This window comes from Danio rerio, chromosome 8, assembly GCF_049306965.1.
Source record: "Danio rerio strain Tuebingen ecotype United States chromosome 8, GRCz12tu, whole genome shotgun sequence".
In the NCBI taxonomy this organism is placed as follows: domain Eukaryota; kingdom Metazoa; phylum Chordata; class Actinopteri; order Cypriniformes; family Danionidae; genus Danio; species Danio rerio.
This window is the reverse complement of record NC_133183.1, coordinates 33,665,403-33,685,052: the sequence shown is the minus strand read 5'-3', so window position 1 is coordinate 33,685,052 and position 19,650 is coordinate 33,665,403. Positions and strand designations below refer to the sequence as shown.

The 19,650-nt window shown below is 33.9% G+C and overlaps 1 protein-coding gene across 1 annotated transcript in view; it reads left to right on the top strand.

Moving 5' to 3' along the window:
* The first annotated feature begins 635 nt into the window (after nucleotides 1–635).
* ghra (growth hormone receptor a) overlaps nucleotides 636–19,650 on the top strand; it is a 152,217-nt gene continuing 133,202 nt past the window's right edge. Inside the window, 1 exon segment of the mRNA NM_001083578.1 lies at nucleotides 636–848. The gene's annotated coding sequence lies outside the window, so the exon portion shown is untranslated.

Sequence of the window (19,650 nt, the reverse complement as noted above, 5' to 3'; positions counted from 1 at the left end):
AATTTTATTACAAGAATTGGCAAAGTGCAGTTTTTATTTAATTATTTTGCTTTTAGTTTTAAGTAACCTTATTTTTAGAATAAGACTGCGCAAAAGGTGGGACATATTTGCACTATTCAGCTGTGGTTTCTCTGTTAAGATCTTGTATGCTTTGGCTAAACTTTAGCTAAGTTAAACATGGTATAGCTCGTGAGTCATAGACGTTAAGACAAACTGACAATATTTGCCTTCGGTCTTTTGGACAATTGCTGTAAATCTGAGCAGGGGTAGTTTAGTCTTTTGTTCATCATCACCACTCATCTCCACACTATAGAGACGACTGAATGAATTTACATCAGCCACTGTGTGTGTGCTCGAGCAAGAGACCCCCAAAGACCCCTCCTCTGCACGTGCCTGGTGTTTTGGATGTAAAACGCGCTCGTGGGAGACCGCTACGTTTCTCAGCTCGCGCCACGACTCGAATATCTGTCGACAGGGGGCGCGAGCCAGTGACACTGCCCGAGTCCAGCGAACTGTGAATCTGTGGACTTGAAATACACTACGCAGTCAACGTGAGACCCTTCAGGATCCGCGCTGTGCCCCCCGCTCCCTCCTGACAAATCCCTGTCAACACTTTTCCGCGCGTTCAACCTGAAATCCCTGCGACGCTTTCCGCAGTTTTTGCTGAACAAAATGTTCGGGTGATCAGTTGAGAGACAACTGACCACGCTTTCACACGGGTTTTTTTTTAAAGGGGGAGAATATCGAGAGACCCACGACACGCACGACTGTTGATCCGGATGAAGCAACTGCTGAAAAAGTGAAAACTTGCCACAGATTTAACTCAAGGACAACTTCTCCGAGGCTGAGTGAGTTTATCTGTCTGTTTTATCAAGTGCTTGTATGGTTTGAATTCATAATTCTGTGTTTGGGTGTTTTAGTTGAGCTAACTTACACGTTGGTTTAAAGGGGTGTGCAGAGCTCTCGTGGAGCACAGGGTGGTCAACAGTTTGCGAAATCTTGCACTTTTTCCGTGCTTCATGTGCAATTTAGAAGTCTTTTGATAATTAGTGGTCTTGTTCGTGCTCATTTTGTGCTGTTCTGCCGTCTAAACTTTGTTCTAGGTGAGTGGAAATAAGGCAGAAATGTAGTTTACGCTCGTCCCCAGTGTGTTTATAAGGGGCCTCAGATGGCTTATCGGCTGCGAAAAGTGTTTGAAAATATTTATTACCCTCGTTAAACCAAGGCCAGGGTAGCAAGTTAAACAGAGCGGGAATTAATGGACACATTTGCTGTTTATTCCTGTTATGAATCTGTGTGGCTGCTGGATTTGTGCGCAGGGTTTCTGTCATGCAGGTGGTTTCTGCAGGTTTGACATCTCTGCAACACATTGGGGTGTAAATCTGTGTGCTTGTTTTTTATGTTTAATAAGATGTATTGAGCTATTTGATAACAAGAAAATTAAGGTAAACATTTAAATGCATGTGTAGTTTGACCTTTATTTTAGTAAACAATAGCCTACATGTAATATATTAGTATTTCACATTATTGGGGTGATTAGTCTCTTAAAACTCAAATTTCTAAAAGTGTAATAATAAAATGTATATTTTCCTAATGGAAATAGCTTCTTCATATCTTATTTTTTTAACCAACAACACATGGGCCTCTCCTAAAAATGAGCACTGAAAGTTTGATCGCGGGACCTATGGTTTCTGTGCAGTATTGCCTAAAGTGTCAGGAGTAGAAATTTTACTATTTTACTCACCTGCGGGGCAAGTTGTAACAGACAGAGGTATTCATACAGCACATGCTTAAAAAGTGGATTTCACACAATTATTTCAAATTCATTTTACTTTAAGTATTTAAGTATATTACCTTACTACTTAACTCAGTTTTTATTCTACGTTGCACAGCATGCTTATTTATCTATTGGATAAACACATTTGGATTTATTTGCATTATTATCCATCATTATACAATGCATTTATTTGCATTATTAGCAATAAAATATATATTAAAAATATTTTCTATTCTATTCAAAGTAAAAAAATTTTACAAACTCAAAATTTTAAAATTATTTTGTTTGTTTTATTGGTGTCAAACAGGGGCTTATTTGTAGCACCCTGTCACAACTAACCCTGCTTTGTCATGTTTTTTTTTTTTTTTTTTTTTTTACATCTTTCAAAATGGTTCCATCTTCTAGCCTAGAGGACAGTAATGACAACAATATACTATTTTACTAACATACTTTCACAGATTTTTTTTAAAATAAAAAAATATTGGGTGAAGTAAACAATACTTTTTATGCTGCAAAAATGGTTTCTTCTGTGTTTCTCATCCAAATTTTGCCAAACTTTTTCAATAATTGACAGGAAGACGTCTGGCAACACTGTGATGTAAACCTTGGAAGCATGCCATGGTTAACCCTGAGCAGCAGATACCTTAAACCTCTGTTATATTTTACTACATGTTACTTTGTGCCCTGTGCTCCCCTACATTTAATATATTAATATTTCACATTACTGAAGTTAATTCATCCATTAAAACTCAAATTTCTATAAGTGTAATAATCAAATTGATTTTTTCCTCATGGAAATATTTTTTTCATATCTTAAAATGACCTAATTTTCATTTTGTACTTATTAATTTGAGCAATTCCAGTATTACAGATGGGACATTTGCTGTAAAAACTCAACATAAACTCACATAGAAAGTATATGTTAACATTATATTGAAACATCTGTTTATATTTTCCAAAACAACTAACCTAGGTATGGGATCAGAAATATATCAATCTGTAAACATATTTTATATTTTAAATGAGGAAAATAAACATGTTTTATGGGTGTGACCAAAAAAGTCTGCGAGTTAACAGTATACAACATACTTTGTAAAAATTCTATGAATTAAACTGGTTAACCACCTCACCCAAAAATGATAATAAAGATAATGAAAACACAATTATTGATTTTATTTGACTTTACATTTTTTTGCATTTTTAGAGAAAAAGCTTGGTTATGTATGTGACATTTCTCCATTATGGATGTGACAGATGTGAAATTGCCTCTTGTGTGACTTTGTTAAATCAAATATAATTTAAAAACATGACAGAGACTTTTTTGAGCATTTTATAGTACTGTGAAATACAAGCCTAAATGCCTAAAAAAAAAAAAAAAAAAAAAAAACATAGAGAGGGTTTCACTATTTTGTTAAACTTATTTTTTTCACAACAAGGTTGACGTTTATATTGAATTGCTCATATACATTTGTTTAATCATTTGCATTTTTAATGGGAAAAAAGAGTAGAACATAAAAAAGGTATTGTCTGTGTTAGATCAAGGCCATTTTTATAGCAAACACAACAGAGGAAACACAAAAAAATGTGTTTATTTGTGTGTGTTATATGCACAAAACAGCAAGTGCTAGCAATAGGAGTGTTGACAAAAAATGAATGACTTAAGGTTTGTATTTGGAACACTGCAGGAGAAAATGCTCAGCATTGACTATAAGTGATGAATTTGCACATGGTTTGTATTGAAGAATGAAGAATAATAAAACACATGCAAGCTCAAGTTTCTTGTTGACCTAAATTTTCAAATCAATCTGGTTGCCAAAGAACAATCTTGTTCTAAAAACTTTCAGTGGCGTTCAATACTCATGAAAAAAAAAAAAAAATCAAGAAATCTTTGAAATTATCCTAACAACCTCAATCCCATTTTCTGACAAAATGACATTAAAATGAATCCCTGAATCCAATATTCCCGGCATTGTGCATTTGCACGCAGCCATGACGGCACAAGTGCGATTCTAAAAAATCCTCAACAAAGAGATGTAAAGGAGCTGCAATAAAAATTCCTCGTTTTTTCACACATGCTTAACCATAAGGGTCACGAGTCTCTGCGTGAAATGAGTCTGTGAATGAAGCACACAGGCAGCTTGTTCTGAAGAGAGATGTCTTAAGATGATTTGTGCACACTGTAACTGTAAAATCTATTAAATGATTTGGCCAGAAATTACAACTATGCCTCCCTGTGCTGTTTGTAGTAGCAGCTCGTTTGTTTTAAGCTGTTTCTGGCATGTTTAACCCAATGCTTCAAAAGTGTTCAGGTTGTACAGGTTTCTAGCTCAAGGCCTGACATGTACAGAACAGCTCGAGTTAAACTGTACATTTTTGATCAGCTGTTTGCCACTCAAAAGCTTGCTCAATGCCGAGGAGCTGTTCAGACAGACACATAGAAAAATGTTGTTTTTTTTCCTGGAGAGTCGGTAGCAGATTCTCCTTTGCTAATTGCAAAAATGTTGCGCCGCTATTGACCCTGAAATTCGTTATTGATTTCAGCTCATTATTCATTATAAAACGGCGGCTATCTAACAGTACTGAATGACTTGTTTCTGCTTAATGTGTAATGAAATGTTTTCTGTGTGGATGATAATTGCAGGCTTGCAGGAACATTTTGTCTTGAGTGAATGCACATGGAATGAGATTGAGGTGCAGGTTACCATATGGTTTAGATGTTATTTTAATATTTAGACTGGAGATGCTCTGATCAGGATTTTGATAGATGAATAGATAATAGATAAAACGGACAGAAAAAAATGATTAAAAAAAATACTGACAATCCAAGTACTCGTAGTAATCACGTGTTGTAGCGCTATGGATGTATAACCCAGGTTGCACACTCATAAACAAACACTTGCGATCAGTTCATAAGATCGATTCATGATATCAATTTATGTGATCTGCCAGATCAGCGAGTACTGATTGAGTTGTCAAATGAGGTTATCGGCCGATCATAGCATCCCTAATTTGGACACTTATGAAATTACGCTTAAAATGTCTGCAAATCGTTACTTTAATATTAGGGTTGCACAATATATCATTTCAGCATCAAATCGCAATGTGATTATTTGCAATAGTCACATCGCGAGCAAATGCAAAGTTGACTCTGGATTATAATTGATCATTTTGCAAGCATTTTTTGAGGCCTGTGACTGTGTGAGGGTTTTAAGTGTTCAGACCTTAGAAGTAATGCCGTTGGTAACTTTGACAAATTATAACGATTGAATTATTTCTTAAATGATTAATTTAGATTTGATTATTCAGTTACTGTGGAGCGAAATAAAGTTAGACTTATCAGAAAACAATCAAACACTGTTTGTTAATTGGTGTCTTTTTGTATTGAATTTATCTATGCTTGTAGATTTGTAGATTGTTTCTTATATTTTAAGCTCATCTACTCACTAACAGAATCGTCCCAATCAATCTAAATTTAGAAATTATTTCCAAATATTTATTTAAGTCGTGTAGGGAAATTCTATACATTTCGCAATATTTACTGCAGAATTAAAAAAAATAATCATTTATTTTTTACCTGGTCTCAGCTCTTCTGACAGTTCTTCAGATTTGAGTGGTTCACATAAAGTCCCATATAATCTTAACCAAAGCACATGGTCTGAGCTGAAAGGAGCCATGATTATTTCACCTTTCAAGTCTTCTGTTTTTTGAGTCGTCCGTTCAGTTCGTGACAGCATGTAAGAGATTATTCAAACCTGAGGATTCGAGAAATGAATGGATCAAATTGGATTATATTTCAAGCTACGTGGAATCAATTTATTTTTTGTCTTAATGTATTTATCTTAATTCTGTTTCATAATTTAATACAATTTAAACTTCACACTTTTTATTTGATGAACAAATCAATCTTTTAAATCTGAATCTGCTGAAAATGTAACAAGGAATTTACAAACCTAGATTTATTTATTCTAAATAAACACAATAAAGACACAATAAAGCTTTGTTGATAATATATATTATTATCATTAATTTAAGAGTAACATTTTAGTCAGGTAGTATTTGATGGTCAAAATAAATTACTATGTGTTTTTTTTTGTCAAGAAATCTGTTTTAAGTCTGTTTTAAGTCAATCAGATTGCTTTTGTTGTCATCATCAAGAGCAGATTTAACAGTAATGTTCATGTTCTCATGTATTGACATGGCAGATGCTGAAAACATCCAGAATGTCATGCATGTTTAAACAGAGAAATGGAGAACATGTCGACTTCTTATTGACATGCACAGAATGGCTGTTTTTGGATTGATTTTTGTTGTGATTATAGGTTTTCAGATGACTTTGTGTTTAGTAAAATGTCCAGCACTAATACTTATTAGTGGTACTTGCTAAAACAGAACAAAATACAATTATCACACTGTAAATTTATTGAAACTCAATTTATTTTTGTCTTAAATCATTTTTTTTTCTTAATTCTTAGTTTCATTGTTTAATACAATATATCTTCAAAGTCTTTATTGGATCAACAAATCAATCTTTTAAATCTAATTCAGTTGAAAATGTAACAATTTATAATTATGTATTCAGTAAAATGTCTAGTGCTTTTAATTATTAGTTGCTCCTGCTAAAACTGAATAAAATTTAGTTTAAATGTAAATTCACTTAATAAAACATTAACAGTTATACAATAAAATTCTGTTTGATGTTTATATAAAAAACAATAACTTTAAAATGATAAATGTGCCAAGAAGCCAGTTAGAAGTCTCTCCACCAAGAGAAAAAAAATCTGTCTTTAAGCTTAAATTTACAAAAAAAGTGAGAAAGTATTTTTCTTATTTCTTGATATAGATCGATATTGACTTAATATGAAAATGTTATTGTGATCATGTTTTTGTCCATATTGCCCAATCAACCATATAGTTCTCGATATAAGTTCAGTTTTTCTTTTTAATCCGATTGCACAGATCAGATATTGCCCCCACAAAGGTATGTGTAAGCAGGAATAACATGTTTTTAGTTGTCATTCATTTGTGGAAATCTATTCTATATGAATTAGGACTGCACGATATTGGAAAAAATCTAATTTTGCTGTATTTCTTTTCTTTCTTTTTTTTTTTGATAAATATTGCGATATAAATACAGTTTCATAAGGTGGTCTGTTTGACAGTTTTCTGAGGAGTCGTAACAGTAGTCAGAAATTGAATAATCACAATGCAAAAAAAGCTTTTCTTACTTTTCTTACTTTTCTTACTGTCTTGATTCTAGTCTAAATATCTAAAGCTTTTTAGATCAAGTAAAAATATAGATTTTCTTCACCTACAGAATGAATAAGTTAAAATCAAGATCTTCTCTTAAATTAAGCAATATTATTTGCCAATAGGGCAAAATAATTAATCATTTATCAAAATTTATTATATTTTTTGCTTTGAAATCTAGATATTTGGACTTGAAACAAGACAAAAATTATATATATATTTTTCATAAACCGTATAAATAATTAATAGTTAATCCTTGTTACACTTTTACAAATCACATGTGTTCTGTGGCTCCTGATCAACTATAATCCAGATTTAACATTGCATATCTTGCGATGTGACTACTGCAGATGCGCACATTGCAATACTGATGCTGAAACGATATACAGTATTCTGCAGCCCTAATATGATCGGGTATGGGCATTTGTGTCTGCAGTGTAAGCAGGTATGAGTTGTCAGTGCAAACCCTAGCTAACTTTCGACTTCAACAGTATTGTTGCCTTTTGAAAAATACAGTACAGTGAAAATAAAATAAAACGAAACAAGGTCAACATCTCTGGAATTTAATATTAGCTTGCTATACGTATATATCCTTGTGGATCAAAACAAGGCTGCATTTAATCACTTGCTTTTCTGAAACGCAAAACTGATAAGCTGCAAGCAGTAATAAACTTTAACTAATTTCTTTTAAACTTGAGCAGGAAACAACTCTCTTCTCAATTATTTGAACTATTACAATACATTCACAATAAAAACATGCATGTGCTGCTCAGTTTTAGCATGCTGAAAACAAAACATTTTAAAAAGTCCAAAGTTTAAACTTGTGAGCCAAAAGTGAAAGCAGCAGCTGATTGCACGTCTTCGCACCTAAAAATCTGATATACTACATAACAGAAATCACTTATTTAAAATACAAGTACAAAAAGAGAGTTGAGGTGCACATTTAATTATGCAGGGAGTTAGGCAGCAGTGGTTTTATATATTTTTTGCTGCAATTCGAATTAGTACCGGGACATCCCATTCAGACAGCTTCCTTTTGCTCCTTTTGAATGTTGTTCATTCTTCTTGGTGACATTGCTCTGAATATTGTGTGGATCCTCTTGATACATCACTTATTAAAATGAAACAAGTGATTAGAGCTGCAACTATTTTAATAATCAATTAATTAAACTATTATTTTTTTTGATTAATTAATAAATGGGATAAAAACAACAAGAAAGCATTTATTCCCTATCCCTTATTCAAAAAAGCTCATCCTTGAGCTGTTATGATGATAATAATAATAATAATAATAATAATAATAAAAGTATTTTTGTTTAGTCTTGTTTTCAATTCAAATATCGAAAAAAAAATCGTAAATCTAGATACATGCTAGACACGTGAAATAACAAGTGAAATTATGTCTTGTTTTCTAAAAAAAAAAACACCTCAAAATTGAGTGATTTTTTTTTTGCTTAAAGCAAGCAAAACCGAAGTTTTCAGCTTCACTTCATTTTCTAATGCCAATTTTTTTGTCTAGTCTTGAATTTAAGATTTTTTTAGATATTTGGACTGGAAACGAGACAAAATTACTTAGTAAGAAAAGCTTTTTTGCAGTGTAACTATGACAACAGATGTAAAAGTAAAAATGAATGATTCAAAAAAGGCGAGTGGATAAAAACGTGTCTTTGTAATGCAAAGTAACTATACCACCCCTGCTTTACTTCTGTTATTAACTCTTTCACTGGTGAGTTTAAAAAAAATTCAATCTGGCCCCGAAAGTGTGTTTTGTTTGACAATTTTTTTTTTTAAATGTTCACCCTTAATGTTTTCGTGGCGATGCATCATGTTTGTCATGTGACACACTGCAGCTACAATAGCGCTGTATGACAGATGTATCCTTTTTATTTATTTTTTTCTGTTTTAATTCAACCTATTCACACACTTGCTCATCAGCTAACTAATACATTAGTTAGTGGCCCAAATCAGTTTTTTTCCCCTCATGTGATGACAGTGTGAACAGCACAAACCGCATGCAATCTGATCTTTCAGGTCAGATTTGTGCCACTTCCAAATGTAGTCTTAAATCATACACAGATCTGATGTTTTGCAATGTGATCGCAGTGTAAACGGTTATGTCGGATTTCATGTGACTTACATAATCTTTGAGCGACATGCGTCATAATTTGTCATAATTCATCTACTGCTCAGCAGCATAGTATAACAGTCCACAGGGTGATTACTGTATCACAGAAAGTTGGTTGTTCATGTTGAAAAAGATTTTGAAGGCAAAACTGGTGCTTGTTAACTAATCTGGTTAAATATTGAAGCAGGCGTTTATCGCTAAGCTGAAGAGCATCGTGGGTGTTGCGGATAGGGGATCCATGTGCAAAGGAGGGGGAACTTTCTCTCCAATTGAAATAAGGGCAGGTGCTCGAGCACCAAAACCCCCTTCTGCACGTGTCTGCTGTTTATAACGAAGTAAAATTAAATAACTCCGCAAACGGAGATAAACCAACTCCACCTTCACAGTTCAGTCTGCGGCTGCTCATTAACCCTTTATGAGTTCATTATACCGGTGGTCAGAGCGCCACGCACCGCGGTTGCCATAAATCACAAATGATCAGTGTTTTCAATCACAAGAGACTTATTTTAGGTCTCAAATGCCAGAATACACATTAGTAGTAGCAGAACAACCCTTTACAGTTCATGAAATACACCTAAGTTGTCTGTGAAGGGTAATAATGATATAAGCATGATCTGACAATGTGCTTACCTCATATAGTATACATATTGTGTGCTGTCCGTTTCTGTGTTTTTGTGCATGCGGGTCAGTTTAGGACCATGATCTGTTTACACTTCCAGTCTGATATTGGACAGCCATGCAAAAAATCAGATCTGAGAAAAAAATCTGATTTGAGCACTAAGCCTCGCGGTGTGAACGTAGCTCAGTTCACATAAACATGTTAGTGATCGTGATCTATGCGAGATGGGTATCGCCATGTTTACTTGTGGCTGCGCGTTTGATTTATTTTAAAAAAAGCAGAACACACAGGATTTAGCACGTAAATGTATTAGTTACTCCCCAAATGCATACAAGACTTGGCTGGTGAACTTAGAGACGATATAATTACTTATGTAGTTTCACTACGTGTACCTGATATAAATTAAACACAATTATGTTTGAATGAATTGTTAGACTTCCTTGTGTGTTTTACAAACACTAAATGTATTGTAAATACACACAAGTACTAGTAAAACATGTCTAAAACATCAATTAAGCATTAGGGGTTAAAACGCTGCATAATTGTGCATAATCTAGCCAACACACCAAAGCTCAGTTTAAATTTTTCAGTTGCCACTTGGGTAAATGAGCTAACGCGAACTTGTCAGCTTGTCAAGCTGGATAACGAGTAAAACATCAGCACCAGGGACTTTACGATCCTCACTTTAAAACGGAACAAAAGTAGAGTTCTGTAGTGATTTACCCAGCTGTTGCTCGATTCCTAATTCTTGTCTTTGAGGTGCTGAACTCTGCATCAGTGCGCAAGAGAGACCGTGTTCACTCCGAGCTAAACTAAAGTGTTTTTTTAAAATAATTAAACGTCCCTGTGTCACGTGACACAACGAATCGATTATAAAAATATGTTGCCAATGCTTTTAGTAATCGATTTTTATCGGTTTAATCGATTCGTTGTTGCAGCCTTACAAGTGATGTACGAGTTGCTGTTTTGGTCACAGTTGTGACAGCAAGACGCTCACAATTTGTCCTCTTTTGATCTCATAATGCGGTCTGCATTGCAATATTTTATGCAAAATTGTGCTATTGCTCTGCTAATTAAACATTTACATTCTGCTCTTACTGGTGAAATGTTAAATAAATAAAGATTTGTCTCGAAATTGGCCTTAAATTTAGCCATGAAACCTCCAACACATAATTGGCCTGTTTTTCCGCTTCAATTCCAACCCTTGTATATGCAACATGTATTTTAAAATTGCAAAGTTGGGCATTTGTTTATGAATATGACTGGTTGGCTGTGCAAAAATCAGTGTGAGGACTAAGCAGCACCTCCAGGTACTCCTTTGAGAACTTGAACACAAAACATTGTGAACTAGCGACTGTGTCTCTTATAAACTTGGGACTTTAAGCTGTTGCTCTAATAGCAGAAATTAGTTTAATTTTTAATAAATAAACTAGTAATTTTTCAAGAATTTCTAAAGTTGCATTTCTAATTGCTGTGTTGATAGTTGCAATAGAAAGGTGATTAATTTTGATGAATTTATGCATGGTTAATTGTGAAATCGGTCAATCACTGCATCCCACATGTAAACCTATGTTTTAGCACAAAGCTCCTTGTGGTTCTCTTATAGATGACTGTGGAGATCAGTTGTGTTTCCTCTCAACAAGAGATAAAAGCAATATAAAATCAAGGTAAAACTATGTGCTTTATGATAATGCACTTTTCTCATGTTTTCCTTTAAAAACGCTTTTGGCTAGATTTAGGAGTGTTTAGGTCAGTGGTTTGCTAGGTCTGTATGACAAATCCTGTCTATTCATGAATGTTTGCAAGCACACATACTGTATATTAAATGTAAATCATAACTCACCCTAACCCTTTTACACGTACGCTCTAAATACTCCCACTGACGTCCCCCGTGTGAGTTTTTTTTAAAGTTGTGATTGTTATTTAGAATGGTTTACTTTAAAATTCCCATGGCTATGTATCAAGTTTATCACGTTATATACTGTGTTTTGTTTTTTATTTTACGTTTCTGCAAAAGTCCTATTTATATTGTGAAATATCTGATCTTCCCATGCTCAAATGTTTCTTTTAAACTGCTTAATAATGATCATATTATTTGATATATGATAGAAACAAAACTTCAAATATATGATAAGAAATTTGATATATGAAAGAAACAAAAAGAATCAAAACTTTAGAAATCATTCTACCATTTTGATTTGATTAAATACAATTTTTTTTACTAGCATTAGTTAAAGCTGTGTTGCTTAACATTTTGCTGGACACTAAAATGTTCACAGCTTTCTTTGACGAATCAAACTTTCAAAGAAAAGGCTTTTTTAAGTAGAAATCCCATTCATTGACTAAATTAATGCATCCTAAAAAAACGAAATGATACAGGCCCTGATCTTTTGTACAATAGTGTAATAACTAAGGACAACATTCATAGATGTTTAACTAAAGCTTAAGTGTCATACTCCATACAGTATATCAGAGCAGAGTATGAAGGTTACAGAACTGCAATGTGCAAGCGTTTGGCTCTCAATGAAAAATGTCTAGACATTGAAAGACCTTTGCAACACAAACAGGTTTGCAAGCGCTCTCAGCACAAACTCAATTGACCTTAGTTTACCACAGGTGTTAGAAGTGTGATATCTTTCTTTCTCTGCTTCTTGTTTAGTATCAGTAACATAAAGCTCAGTTCTCCTCACACACATGCGCAGAGTCTTCATTGGCAGAATGTAGCTCCGTCCCCCCTCCAGCTTGCTATGCTGACCCAGACTTTTCCACTGCCCTTGTGAAATAGAAACGGCAGAGCCGATCAGGTCTCTAAACGAAATGCCATCACAAAGTGAAAAGATTCTCATATAGCCATTGCTGGCTGAAGCCAACTTTAATCTATGTTTGAACAATCCAATGAAGTGTTAAACCCCTGTCTAACCAAGTTCAAATCCCCTCCAGCATAACCGCAGCCCTTGCACTTTTCCATCTTATTTTTCAGCACACATGCAGATACATCTATAATGGTTTACACAAGATTCAGCGCTTGTTTCACCATAGCACACTGTTTGCTTACTTGTGCAACTGGGTGACTGAATGTCACCTTTGAACCTTGCATATCGCTTTCTGACTAAATCAATCAGAATAGGAAAGGTTGAATCCTGTCTGATATCCTCTTGTTAACTGTGCAAATGCTCTAGACTGGGAGACATATACAGTAGTCATGTTTACCGTTTGTTTAAACTACTTATTTTAAATTAGCTGAAACAACACATTTTTGTGGATAAATTATTTGTTTGAAGTTCATTTGTAAAAACTAAAATGTTAACTTCCATTGTGTTGTCTCAACAAATGGATTGTGTGGATCCCAGCATTTTTAGTGTATGTTACAGTACTGAACTAATGGCATTTATGATTTTTATGATGGTATTAAAAAATGTTATTGGGATTTATATGGAGTGGATGCTATTGGGATTAAATGAGAGAAACGTTAACCCTTTCACATGTATGATCTCACCGGTGTGATTAGCCTAGGCTGGACCCTGAAGCGTATGATCACACCAGTGTGATACAATTTTTTAGATCACACATCAGAACTGCTCAAATTCAAATAACGGCAAGTATGAGGTGCGCAGCGCTTGTCATAAATCACAATCTAATGTTTTCAAGCAAAAAAAAATTTATTTTAAGTTTCAGAAGTTCAAATACACATAGCTACAAGCAAACATGCCATTTAGGGTTTGTAAAATAAACGCGGATGTTGATGGAGATGGCAATAATAATTATTTACCAATGTAACTGAAGGATGCGCTTTATTAGCATAAGATACACACTGTTTATGTTACTAGAATGTTTTCTCTATTCCTCTCACAGGTAAACAGTTGCTTACTTTGTATTTTGTAAAAAAATTATGAATAAATATGATGTAAATCCAGCAACTCGGATCTTTCCTGCGATTGTTGCTAAAAGTGATGCAGCTGTAATTGGAAGTTAACAGAAAGTATTTAAATCATTTATTAATTTATGCATTAATTGTATTTTAGAAGCATCCAATATTATTTGTTGTACAGTGTTACAAAAGTTATGCTATAGTGACATGAGTTTCCTCAACTGTGTCCCATCTAGACTTCACTACGCTGCAGGAGGGGACGGCAAAAAACAGTAATTTATTATTTTTCTATATATATTTTTTTATTTATATTTTCCTGCAAGTTTGACGCAAGCAAATTAAATTGTGGCCAGTTAAGTTATTAAACAGTCCCTCGTTTGAACTTGCCATGAGTGAGATGGAAAAAATGAAAGAACATCATCATCATCATCATCATCATCATCATCAAAGTGAAATCAGATACTCAAGACATCTTTAAAATGACATATTAAAAATGCAGCAAATATATGACAGACGTCTTTGAAACAACAACAGTGGATCATTAATTAAATTGTTATTTTGCACATAGCAAAACATCATCCACCCGAATAGTTGTGTAAGATGGGCACAAAAATCTATATTTTTCTTTGAATAGTTATCTTTTTGAAACAAATTTCATTTTGTATAATTTGTATTTTAATTCTAATGTTTTTTGTTGGTCAGTTATCTACAAAATAAAAAAAGAAGAATGATAAACATCTCGGGTAAAGCGCTTTAAAACAAGTCCGCTATAGTATGTGCTTTAGCGCCAAAACAATCAATTACACTGTTTTCACGGTTTCAGTTTAATTTGTTTAATCATGAGTACTCAAGTAAATAAACAGAATTAATGATGAGCTAAAAATCTGATGAAATCTGCAGAAAATCTGCTGAATTCTGCACGCAGATTCCGTGTGGGCCAAATCATGAGGTTTGAATAAGCCACAACCGTCTTTACAAACTATACGCAGCACAGAAAGTATTCTTAGAGTACCTCGGAAGAATAAAATTGGTTGAAAGAATGAGTGAACTCATAAACTTGTTTTGTGAATAGAGAGGCTACCCGCATGTCTTGCCGCGATGCACGGTTTTAAAAAAATGAGAGTATGCGAGATAAAATTGGTTAAAACACCCATGGATATAATCAAAACCCGCACATAACAGGGTTTTATGCATCCTGCAATATTTAATGTCAAGTGAGTGACTCCAAGTGTGTGCAGTTTACCTTATGATTATGTAAGTCATGGACGCATCTTAAAGCGCAAATCGTAACTTAACCTTTAAAAGTCCATGCTTAATCAGTCATTAATATGGTCTATCGATAAAGTGGTAATGACGCTCAATAGTTCATGAAGTAATCGTTAGCATCCCTAAATAAATATATATTAAAGAATATTTCACCCTAAACTTTCCATACTATTAAAAGGAGAGTTCATACAAAATAATAACTAAATATACAAAAAATATATATACAATAACTTTTGGGTTATGTTAAGCCTTTGGTCTTTGAAAACTTTTTTTAACAATTTTTAATTAATTAATAAAAGAACAACCTTAATTCAGCATTTCCTGTACATGTTTTCACTACATAAATAAAAAAAATAATTATTTATTTAAATCTGCTGCACAAAGGGATTGGCATGCTGAAAATCCTTTAAATCCTTAAAAATTGATGGATATAAAGATTTTATTGTTTATTGTGATAATTATCGATATAGGCTGATATGAAAAAAACATTGTGATTAATTTTTTATTAAATTTAATTTTTTAGCCATTTCTCTCAACCCTCATGGTTAAAATGATGAAAAAAGGGACCGCTATTTTGCTCAATTATAAGTGCAACAATGGATTACTGCACTGTAACCTATAAGCACAAATCAAGAGCATGTCAGCTTATATGGTTTTCCCCTCATCTTTCTTCCTGATTTACTATAGCCTTATTGTATACACATATATAGGCTTATTTATGTTTGTTCACCATGATTGTTTTACAAGTTTAAACGCATAAATCTTACAGTGGGCTCTACAGCTGAAATATACATGTACACACTACAGCAACTCTACAATATTTGCTTAGCTCAAACCCATGTTTTTCTCAGCACGAGGTAAATAAATGGAAAGGTTTTATTTAAAAAAAAAGGGGGGGGGGGTGAACAATACAGTGTATATTTGACAAGCAGGACTTGTTTGTTTTTGGTTCGATTGCGTAAAAGGTTACCCCACCACACATGCTAATGGACTGATATCATTGGTGGTTTCAGCGCAGTTTGCTTAGGGTGATGCCCACATGTTTGTTTTACGTCAGACTGCAGGTCTGAGCTCAAAATAAGTGGAAACCAAAAGTACAGTGGTGTTTGGTCTTGGCACATGCAGATTCAGTCGTTCAGATTTAATCTCAGCTTGACTGTGTGAGCACTGATATAAAGTGGCTAAATAGGTGCCATTAAGGGCATTTTACGAGTGAGTCCGTGACCGCACACAGATTTAGTATTACTTCCTGTTTGGAGCGTGTAGACCATCATAAGAGAGCGTGACTCAGTGACTCTGGCCGTTTTATTATATAGCGCAGAGATCAACAGGTCTGAAATGGTAAACTCAGCATATGTTACTCGCTGCTAATTTTGGATGTCATTTATTCAGGCTTGGGTTTTGGCCAGACAGGATTAAATGATACTCTACTCCTGCTTCTTAGATGGAGCTCAAGATCTCATAGTTCAACAAGTCAGACCGTGTTCAGAAGGTTTTGTTGGCACATTACGAAGATGTAAAAAAAAGGATTTCTGACCTTTCATCTGCTCAAAAGGTCATCCGTTCAAGCAGAAATGCAAACCAGAACCAGATGTTTGTTGTAATGGTTGTAGCAGCCAATTATTACAGTTCTGATGTATGTCTGTGTGTGTTTGCAATATGCAAAATGCGTTCAAAGGTTTTGTTTACATGTTTAACAACAGCAAGCATGCATTTTTGTTAAAAAAAAATATTAATAACTGTTCTGATTATTTGTAATTGGATGCATATATGCAGTTTTGAGGGTTGTGTGCATATATGCAAAAAATTCTAAATAAATAGAACAATTTAGGGCTGTACGATATTGAAAAAATATTTTACTCTTTTATAAAAAAAAATGTATTCTGCAATATATATTGCGATATGAATACAATTTCACCTTGAATAGTTGAATTTAGTCTCCACTTCACTTCCTAATCTGCAATTGCCTCTCTGGATATACCACTAACTGTACTAAAAAAAAAATACTAATAATTTCCTTCTTAGACTTTACAGACCTGAAACTTGCCTATTGCACTTATTCATTGTTGCTCTTATAGTCGTGTAGATTGCTTTCTTGTCCTCATTTGTAAGTCGCTTTGGATAAAAGCGTCTGCTAAATGACTAAATGTAGATGTAAATGGAATATCTATTTGGAAATGGTCATTTTAGATTGATTGTGGGGATTCTGTAGGACATTGGATCTGCATAAAATATAATAAACAATTTACTGTACAAGCATAGAAAATTAAATAAAGAAAAATATATCAAATTTAATACCCTTTCAAGCATATTTTTGCTTTCAGAGGAGTCTAACTTTATTCAGCTATACAGTTTCAGTTTGTAGAATAAAAGTAAGCATTACCTTAAACATAGGTTTAATAAAGCAATCTGCAACAAGTAAACAAGTTCAAGAAAAAGCAATCAGAATTGTCAGAGAAAAGTTGCAATTATTTTCTTTTTCTTTTGTTTCAGAAACATGCTTTCACATTATGCTGTTAATGGTGCACTTTTCCCATTATCCGCATGGTTTTAAAAGATCTTGATGGTTGTGTGTGGAATGTTAAGGACTTGTTGAAAGCCACACCAACAGCAATAATTTTCTAGTTATATCAAGGTTTGCTTTAAATACTTCATGCAAACAATAAATCTGAACACACTGTGGACTGTCATCCTCTAAACCGCACACGGCATCTGACGTAAAACAGACCTGTTTATTTGCACACAGGGCAGCGCTCTGCAGAAGTTCTGGTATTTTCAGCAAGCTAAAATGGTTTTAAGTTGGTTTTTACTATTTTTTTGTTGTAGTGTTTCAGAAGGAAGAATGGGTTTATACTTCTGAACATTTTATTGGCTATTGACTGTAGTAATCTAATCCAGTGAGATATTCGAATGCACTAGGAGGCTGACAGCAGCAGAGATCTGGTCTGGTGACTAAATCCAAAAGACCTGCGGAGAGAATGCTTTAAAAAAGCTGACAGTGTTTTTTCCCATATTGTGACGCAGTTCCTAGAAACAAAATATTAAATGAGAAAACAGTGAGCGTAGCTTGTTTTTTCAACTGCAGGCTGATTGGATAAAGTAAAGTAGGCATTTTATTCAGATATATCTGGAAATAGGTTATAGAAGAGGTATTATAACTAAACTGACACCTCCTACTCCTACTCACCATTTCTGTTTGTTGTCAAAATTGACAGTTAAAGGGGCGTGGTTAAGTATGTTAGCCACACCCTCAATACCTCAATCACGTAATCTGAGGATTTAACTGGAACAAAAAAAAAAAAAAATGTTCGAGTCCAAGGGCAAAATTTATTTTTTATTTCTTAATGACATGGCAATGTGAGCTAACAACATCATATGGTTCATTTTGATTTCATTTGTGTATTTTATTAGCCCGTTTCCAATTAGAAAACAGATGCTTTATACACATAAATAATTGTGTATAAATGTTCAATACTAACCTTTCTATGAACATGATTTGATTATAACTGCAGCCAAATGATTGCAAAATAACCTACTGTAACATCTGCAATTATATCAAATAAATAAATACATGCAACAAATATGAACAGATACATCCCCTTAAAGTGTCCGATATGTTGCAAATTACAGAAAAACTACTCGCAGCATACATTTAGGAATTATTTGAGTTTAAAAACAACACGCAACATATGGCCCAGTCTGTGCAAAAGCTGTCATCTGTATCTTTATTTTTCACCTACACATGTAACCTCTGTTAAAAAGTGATTCCGTCATTCCGAGTTCATAATAGTTTAAAAGGTGATGATATCAGTTAAACATGGCAGTTTGTTAATGTATTAAGTTGCTAAAAGAATCATTTCTTGCTTTGTTTTTTCTGGCTTCTTTGTTTTTTTGCGCTTCACTCTCGCGTTTGTCCTTTTGGGAAAGGATTGGATGACAGAAGTCCTTAAATAATCATGCACTCGTTAATATCATCAGCTCAAAAAGTTTGTTATTTCAGATATAGAAGTGTGGCGAGCAATCATCAGCTCTCTGGAGAAAGTGAAACCGCTCACTCTTTATACAGACTCAAAAACTATAACAGGACAACAAGTTTATCATCTTGGCTTTGTGGCTGTTCATCAAGATTACAAAAAGGTTTGTTTGAGCTTGGGTTGAACATGGGTTGTTATTTTATGTATATATTTTTACGGTGTAATGTCTCAGCTGTGAATTTAAAAATGGCGTTTTGTTTTGATTCCCCTTGCTTGTACATGCGTTTGTCTAGCTCCACCTTTTGATACTCTTTTGTTGTGCTATTTACACTTTGGAAAGGGTACCCAAGAAGTGGTAAGACATGGTTCGCTTTTATGTATCTTTTTTCAGTGGGAACGGCCATAAAAGCTTACCGAACCATGCCGTTACCACTCAGTGAAAATGAGCCATAAGAAACCTACCTGCAAAGCTACTTTATAAAGTTTTTGTGTAGCTGTAAAAAATGCAGGGTTCCCTCCAATTGTCCCAACAAAAATCAAATAAGTTAAGAAAAATTAAATGGATTGAACATAGATCAATAAGGTTATCCCAAAAAATCTTAAAAATTATGTTGTTTATGCTCATTTTAAATACGTACTGTAGTTTAAACTAGCAGCAAAAAAACAAACAAACAATTTTTTTAGTTTAAAGTGAAGCTGCTTTCAAAAATAATGCCATAAATAGGTTTTATTTATCAGTAAATTTCTATTGACTAAATTAATTCAGCATCACTG